The sequence below is a fragment of the Pezoporus occidentalis genome, unplaced genomic scaffold, assembly GCF_034315485.1.
Source record: "Pezoporus occidentalis ecotype Australia unplaced genomic scaffold, CSIRO_AGI_Poc_V1 ctg5, whole genome shotgun sequence".
NCBI lineage: Eukaryota > Metazoa > Chordata > Aves > Psittaciformes > Psittacidae > Pezoporus > Pezoporus occidentalis.
Window position 1 is genome coordinate 11,220,601 of NW_026915835.1, and position 8,830 is coordinate 11,229,430.

Consider the following 8,830-nt stretch of genomic DNA (forward strand, 5'->3'; position numbering starts at 1 on the left):
TTACTCTCTCTAGGGGCATACTGTTTAGATAGGATACTATTAGATACTACCTAATTCTTTGTGCTCCTTGGAGTTGGGGTGGCTCCTCTGAACAGATCATGGGACTGGGGTATGCAACAGCAAAAATGAAGCAACAAAAACACACTACCAGTTTACTTAAACTGGGAATTCCTAAGATATAGTGTACACGCCATTACTGCTTTATAAGCTGCTTCAGAGTGATTCTCAAATACCAACAAGAAAAATACATCGGCACATAAATGATGATACTCAAGCAACCTCACCTGGGAGACTGATCAAGATTGAGATTGTCCAGATTTAAATATAAACATTTAACCTCCAGCCTTGGTAGATCTGTGTCTGATAGTGCAAACAATCCATTCTCACAGTTTTTATTATATTTTGGCATCTATACTGCACATAAGTTTTAAGTGTGTACTGAAAATGTCCTTCTTAAACAGCTGTCAGTCTGTGAGCTTGTGCACATGAACTACTAGGATTCCTCAAGAAACATCTAACAAAAGCAAGCTTGTTGGTTATAAGTTTAAAATCATTACACAAGCTTTTTTAATTTTTTTTAAGAAGGAGGGGAATAAGCAGGAAAGACTGAAAACTGTATTCTTAAAATGAACATCTCATGATCAATACAAAATTAAGGCCTTCACAGGGAAATAGTGTCTGCCTTCATCTGGAGGTCTAACCCTCTCCATCAGCTACACATACCAGCTATTTCAGTAGACACTACAAGTAGGTGCAGGGTCAACCACTAATTGTGAGAGAGTGGATTTCACTCCCTCTGCAACTGTGGATGCTCAAAAGGATTAAGCATTTCAGTCAAATACCTTCATCAGTGCCAGTTACAGCAGAACTGCTCTACATGAGTTTCATCTGTTTAGGCATCCGAGATTTACATCCTTCTTGGCCACCTGTGGAATCATCTTGATGTTGCTAGCCATTATTAAGACAAGAACCTTTTCATGTCTTCATATATATCTATACTGGAAGATATATAGTTTAGAAGCATCCAACATACCAAGGAATCTAGGGATTTGTCTCAGTAGACAGATTTCCAACCTTCATTACTTATTTCATATAATCATAGAATAGTTAGGGTTGGAAAGGACCTTAAGATCATCAAGTTCCAACCCCCCTGCCCTGGGCAGGGACACCTCACACTACACCATGTCATCCAAGGCTCTGTCCAATCTGGGCTTGAACACTGCCAGGGATGGAGCATTCACAACTTCCCTGGGCAACCCATTCCAGTGCCTCAGCACCTTCACAGTAAAGAACTTCCTCCTTATATCCAATCTAAACTTCCCCTGTTTAACTTTAAACACATTACCCCTTGTACTATCACTACAGTTCCTCATGCATTTCTCCCCCATGCTTAATGTCCTCAATAAAATTAATCAGTTACTATGTTTTCTTTAAAAAAGGTAAAATGCATTTCTTATCGTTAAAAACCAATCCCCATAATACCTTATATATCAACCTGGCAATATTCCGTTTGAAAAAAGTTGAGACCTCAATTAGTAATTTTAGTAAAAAATGTTGAGTTGAATCAAGTGATAATACTTTACAAAAATGTGGTTTGCATAAACTGTTCTCTTTTGTGATCAACTTTATTCAAAGTTAGTTCAACAAGGTCTTGTTTTTCTTAAGCATATACCGAATGGCGTAAATTATATTATCGTCCTATTTTAATAAATCCTCACATTGACTATTCACATTAAGCTGCTCAAATTAATGTCACAATGCAAATTTATATGCCTGCATAATTTAATTTACATTTTCTTTTAAGTATTGGTTCTAACTTTAGCTTTCTTAACAGTCTTCTGGAATATGTCTAATATTCTAACAATTACTGAATATTAATCCTGAAGGCTCACTGACCAGCTCTTTTAAAATTCTTGGTGTGAAGTTATCCAGACATACTCCTCTAAGACCTTTAATAGTAGCTGGTTTAATATGCTCTTGAAATACTGTTGAAATGGAAAATATTTTGTCATTATATGATACATTTCCTACTCTTTTCCCAAATACAGCACAGGAATATTTAGTATGGTTTTCTTCCTTGGTTGTCAACAGTTCTGCATCTTTTATCTAAAACCAGACAATTGTTAGAGTTCTTAATACATTTCATGGACATTTTTTAGATGTTCTTTTCAACACGGGTCATTGACTTCTTAGGCATCTTTCTTCCTCCATATTATTTTTCCATAATCACTGCCATCAAAGTTATATTTGCTGTTACTAGTTCTTTTCCCAGCTGTTGAGTATCTATAATTATAACTGCTTTACAGAATGTCCTCTAACAAGGCAGAAGGAAAGAGGCCGTTCCTTTGAGGAAGGGGTGTTTTGTTTTGACTAGCTTCTGTGGGATTTAGAATTTGAGGACTGTACTCACCTCACTCAGACTCTGCCTAATTATTAAGTGGTCAGAACTTAAGTCTACTATTTATTTCAGTTTTGTCAAATCAGCCCTTTTAAATCACAAAGTCGATACCTTCTTGTTTCAGCCCTTTCTGCTGATTATAGACAGTATGATTAAATAATTATTTGCAGATGTCCACCAAGTTTCCCTTTTTTCGACAAGTTATCAGATTTTATGATTATAAACATATCTAGTGCAGAATTTGTCTGTGCTGGATACAAGATCATTTGAGTACAGACACTACTGCTTAATGTTAGAATTTGTGAAGACATTAGAGCCAATAGCATGAGCTCTGCTGCTTCACCACTGAGGGTATAGCTACACTTAAATTTAACACTTAACACAGTTTAAATTTAACACACTTAAATTTAGGTTCCTACCATTGCTCTGAATAAGGCAGTTCAGGTACCACAGGGAACACAGACATAAAGGCTCACTAGCTTCTCTGGACAGCCAAAGAGGTCTGTCAGGGTCTCTGCAGTGCTACCAGTACCCTACAGATATTACACTCTGAAGTCCCCAGGATCTTCTTTCTGCACATTATAGGCAGTTGATTAAGGAGCTTATCCTCCCTTGCAATGCTTGAAAGAACACAGCATAAGAAGTGAAGGATTTTTTTTTTTCTGACTACATCCTTTAATTATTTTTGCTCTCAACATTAGGTTTTACTTCCAAATGAGTATTTGCTGCTCAACCTCATCATGCTCCTAGAGATTGTTAAACAAGTAGCCTGTCATTGCTTTAATGCCCTAGGAGGGGCTTGTCCAGCCAAACCATCCCCTCTGCCACATCCCAGCCTGTAAAGGCTCCATCTCCTAGCTGGCAGGCCAGTATTTCACAAACCCCAAACCACTCCATGTTATTTCTCTGATCAGGAGATTTTCAGCCAAGACATGCAAGCATGGCAGTTTTACAGTTAAGAGTCTGTTAACAAATTTTCAGCATAAACACTCTGGAGCCAAAACTGCTTTCTTTAGTAGAAAAGAATGTGGGTTTGTCTCATATATTCAAGCAGTTAAACATGAGCGTAGGACCACCCATTGCTAACAAATGTTGCCAACAGCATTTGCTTTTATAAAGTGGGCAGACTACGTGTTGCACGGGGAGGTGGAAGAAAAGAGAGGTGCTGACTCCCCCGAAACTCCTGACAGGGAAACCCCCTTTCCACAGATCGTGAATGTTATTTTCTAAGTATGCATTTTATCTTGTATAATTACTGCCATGTACAGATTTCCATCTGCACTAATAGTACATAAGTAATTAAGTGACATGCTCAAGGAGCATGCTGTTGTAGTTTCTGGCTCTACCATGAAACAAGTCAGAGCCGAGCAGCTGTATGACAACGGATGAAAATACAGGAAACGCTCATCTCCTAAAGCTGAGTCAGTGACCTGTTGTTCTTAAAAAGGCCTGTTGTAATAAACAGCCTCCAGTTCATGTATATGTTTAACATATAGAGGTCAAAAATGGGACTGGAAACAGTAAAAGATTTTTATGTACTCTGTCTTCTCAGATGGGCTCAAAATATTCGAAATGCACCTGAAACCATGAAATACAAGGTTGCTACCTGAAGTTATGAAGACTCCTTAAAACCACAGTAAAGACTGGGTTCAGCTACTGAGTAAGATGTCTTGTTTCCTCCAGACAGGTTGATGATTCCTAATCCAAGAATTCAAGTAATGAACAGTTGAAGTTTCCATCTTGAAGCATCTGTTCCGCCAAGTCAGCACTGGCCTTGATAAATAGCCAATGAGACTGATGCATGCAAGTGTATACACACATGCTCAAGTTAAACTTGAGGGAAAATACTTGAACAGATCTCTGCATAGACAGATTTCTATAATTAATCTGTAATTAGGCTTTATACTGCACAGACTGACCCAGACAGGTCAAAACACAGAAAATGCAGACATGGTAGGATCCTTACCTGTTGCTGCAAACAAACTTTTTCAAAGGTTATTTGTGGGTAAGTTTACATACCTTCTTTTAGTGTCACAAACCTTCACTGCTATTATTTCTTACTCATCTTACAGTGGAAGAAAAATATGTTTAGCTAAAGGATAAAAACAAACCACAAGTACAACTGCATCTGGGTACTTTTAGTAATCTCAGCAAACTTCAAACATAACTTTAACAGTTTTGCCTCATTTTTAATTGTGCAGAAGAAAAACTTGAGTGCACCACTCATAAAGTCTGTACCCAGCTTTGCAATGGTGACTCTCCCTTGGCCTGTAGAATATAGGAATTGGTTGTTTTGCAGTTTTTATGTATTTTGAAAAACTGTCAAATCCAGTTTCTGATGCTGGAGTAACCCTATTGAGGACGCTTCTACCTGACATGATGTGCCATTCCAATTCCAGTAACAAGAAATTCCAAACTGATTCAGGAATTCACTCTTGGCAGTGTGGCAAAGAAATCCTGAGGGACTCCATTGGGAATGGGAAGGTTTTACACAACTGTCCTAGGGCATACAGGGGGGCTGGCAAAATTAAAACTCACTTTCTGTACATGCTTCACAACAGAGCCTTGTACAAAGGAGAATTAGAGGTATTTTCCTCATTGTAAGATTTGCACACCAGAGCAAAAAGGTAGAACTGGATGACTACTGAAAGAGCCATCTTTCAGTAAGATCTTCATTCAGCTAAGAAGGGAAAGAAGTCAAGATGAAGGGAGTTTTTACTCCAAACGCAAGTCTGACGCAATTAAGGAAGTGCCATTTGTTATTTCAGGAGGAATATCCTTTTCTCTGTAGGGTCTGGCACTAAGTAAAGTGAAATGAAAATCTGCATAAGCAAAGGGAACACCTCTGTAAGCTAATCCTGAAATAGCAACAGGTAAAGGTAGTACACTGCAATTGACTATCATTTCATGATTTTCCAATTAACTTTAGCAGAAAGTCACCCTGCTACATTCCTCATTGTGGTGGTGCTGTTATTATATAGCTCGACTGGCATTCACGAAGCCTGTCATGAGTTAAGATGGCACCTCATGGCTAGTGCAATCCTATTTTTAGTGGAAAGTTAGAATAAGAAAAATAATGACTTTCTTGACATGAAATGATGGTGCTGGCTCTCCTTCAAAAGTCTAAAGTAAGAAAAGAAACCGTTTCTTCCCTTGGGGACATGGACTCTAATGAGTGGCCAGAAGTACAGCTAGCCACTGATTTTTCAAGAAGAAAGTTTATTTTCACTTCTCTGGTAAGTTTACATGAAAAAGAGGGGTGAGCATCTGCTGACAGAGAACAGCCTCTGAATGTGCTAAAAGCTCCTGAAATCATTACCAGCCACCTTCCTAAAACTCCAACTCTGGCTCAGTTCAGCTGAGGTCTTCAGGTTTCCCTCACCTCACCATTATTATGAAACAACTTGTGCATGTCTTTCCACTCCTGCCCTACCCCTCCAAACAACGCACGTGCAGGTCCCCATCAACTCTGGCCCCTCTCCTCCCCACCAGGAACACAAGCACCTTCTCTAAGAGGTGTGTCTGGCAGAGACAAGGAGCTGGGAAACCATGAAGCCTGTCTCCATCTCGTCCCCCCCCTCACACCCATCCTAAACACCTTTGCTCCCAACCCCTCTTCCACAAGGCAGTGCTGTGCCCCACTGCTGCCAAGCTCCCAACTGCCTGGGACTTGACATTAGATCTTGTTTTCTCCTGTCTCCCCTCATGGGTATAGCACTACTAAGTGAACAGGAATGCACAGAACAAGAGAGTTCAAAGTAATTGAGGTACATTCATTCAGAAGCCTGGATCCCTGCCCACTCAGAACCTGCAGCATTTACATAGTTTCAGAAAGTTTAACCCTTTTTTATTGAACCTGGTAATGCTCTTTCGAGCACAGAGTGTTGCACTGCTCTTATCAGTGACCAAAGACACTGCAAGGTGTCTTTCACAAATCTAGCTCAAGGTGCTTATCTCTCAGTGTTCTATTCCCCTCTTTGCTCTATGGGACAGTGACTAAAGACCTTGTCATTTTTATGATGCTCAGGGAGCTGTGTTGCAGAGGAATGATCACTTACTGTAACTCCCAAACACGCCTGACAAAAGTCTTAGTTATACAAACAGAACTGTACTGGGTTTTAAAGAGCTTACACGTTTTTCTGCTGCAGAAAGGTGTAATCTCACTTTTAACTCTGCAAAATCAGTGAAGAAACAGAAACATTCCAAATAATTGTAACTGTAAACTCTTTTTTTTCCCCCTGATGATTAATTCTGAACAAACTCTCATTTCAATTTAATTCAGGAGATGACGTTAGTTGGCAGCTTATTACTGACCTTAAATTTGTAAATAAAAAGGATTTGTTCAAGAAAGTACAAAATCTAACAATGGAAATTCTTAAAATAGGCTATCAAATAATTTTTCTGTCTGGTTCTAACCATGCATTTAGACTATCTGTAAGCTTCAATAATGCTGCACTGTGTAGGTCAGATAAGCAGAGGACCTGATCAGGAACAAGAGTTGATCTGATTTGCCTGTTTAATTGGTAGTAACAGTAGAAATGCCTAAATAGAAAAAAATCACCCTTGAAAAATTATATAGTCTTTAGTAATCTTCCATTGACAGTTGCTTGACAAAAGACTGTAGGGCCCATCATTAGCACAAAAACATAGCAATGGGGTTGCATTTATTTACCTGCAGTTCAGACCTAATTATATCCTTTTAAAAAACATTAGAACACATTCAGAGCTGCTTCTGAAAATGTTTAAGTATACACAGAGCTTTACTCAGTGATACTGTTTTAATTAACCTGCCAAAGCATTTGCCAGAGCTGGCCCTTTATAAATGTACATATATAAAACAAAACAAAAAAACGATTTTGAAATGATCTGTTTATCATTCGTTTAATCAGATGGAGGTAGAGCATGTAATTAAAGCATGCAAGTCCCAGAAACATTTCAGTTACTACAACCATACAATTTACATAAATGTCTGAAAGTTACTAGCATATGCACTACATCAGATGCTGCCTAGCCTTATATTGTGCCTAGCCCTATATTGTGCCTCATATACAAGAATTACAGCCAAATTATTCTTCAGACAGTGTAGTGCTGTGTTGCTAGTTTTGCATTTTTAAAGCTGTTTGAGCAGTTTATACTAAATGTGTCGTTTCAGAGAATCAAAAGCATAGTTCAAATCCTAACTGGGTAGAAACAGGGAACATGAAGGGCATTCAAAAAACCCTAAACTAGGGCTATGTGAAGGGCATTCACATAGAAACAAAAGATGATTTTAAAATCTGCTGGTTAAAACACCTGTTTCTAGGATAGAATGGGTAAAGAAACGTCAGCCAGAGTCCTCGGAAAAAGCCACTGAAGTCGCATGTTGTCTAAACATGTTAGTGTTGGATGGAAATCCGCTTGCATGACTTCAAATGCTATGCTGACGGGAGTACCCAGATCTATGTTTGTAATAACAAGCATCAAGCGGCTATATACTGCTAAACAGTTAGTGTAAATAAATGTTATGCCGATTTCTTTCCTGGTTCTGTAATTAGCTCTCTGCGTACAGGCTCTGAGACGTTCTCATCGTGGACTGCAAAGCGAAGGGGAGGAGTGCCAGGCTGACCAGAAAAGTGCTTTTTCACATCTAAAAAACAGCCTTCGCTGTAATTGATAGGGGATAAGTTCGTGGAGGGGGAGGTTGCCAACACCTCTATGGATTCACAAACCCTCTCTCAGAGCTGCAAGGTTGGTAGGGCCAGGAGAAAGGTGGAAAGTTTGGGGTTTTTTCCAAGGCTCTGCTACGTGTTGCACTTTTCCCATGCAATGTGAGCCCTTTCGTGTTGCACTAAAGGATGGCGTCCCTCCTTCAGTGAAACATGCAGGAGCTTAACTCACCATCTCGTGTCTTATGGGGAAATACGCTCTGCGTCGAAACCACACCTCAAAACAAGTAAATAGAAACTTGCCTCACTGGGGGGGGGGGGGGACGGTGGGGTGGGGAGACAATAGGCGCTCTTTTCCTCTCCCCTTCTTCCTCCTCCTCCGAGCTACTTCTGTAACACCATTTTCCCGGCGTACGGTAAAGATGTATATTACAGCACCGAAATGTATTAGCAGCAGGTTTTGGAGTATGAGTTGCCTTCGGGACAGAAAATAATAAATTTGAATGACTGCCTCTAAACCCCTTTTGAAGTTGAAAGGCAGGGCAGACGGCTATTTTCCAATGTCTGCATTTAGCAGCGCTTCCTTATAAATAATAGTAAAGCACGAGAGGGGCCACAGCAGACCGCCGCACTTGTTGAAAACCTTCTTTCACTTCGCTGCGAGCACCAAGCCGTCCGTCCCTCCCCGTACTGAGCCCTGCCTGCACAGCGCACAGGCACAGCGCAGGGGGCAGCCCGGCTGCTGAGCGCCGGGATCGGGGGCGGGCCGGGAACCGGTACCGGCCAC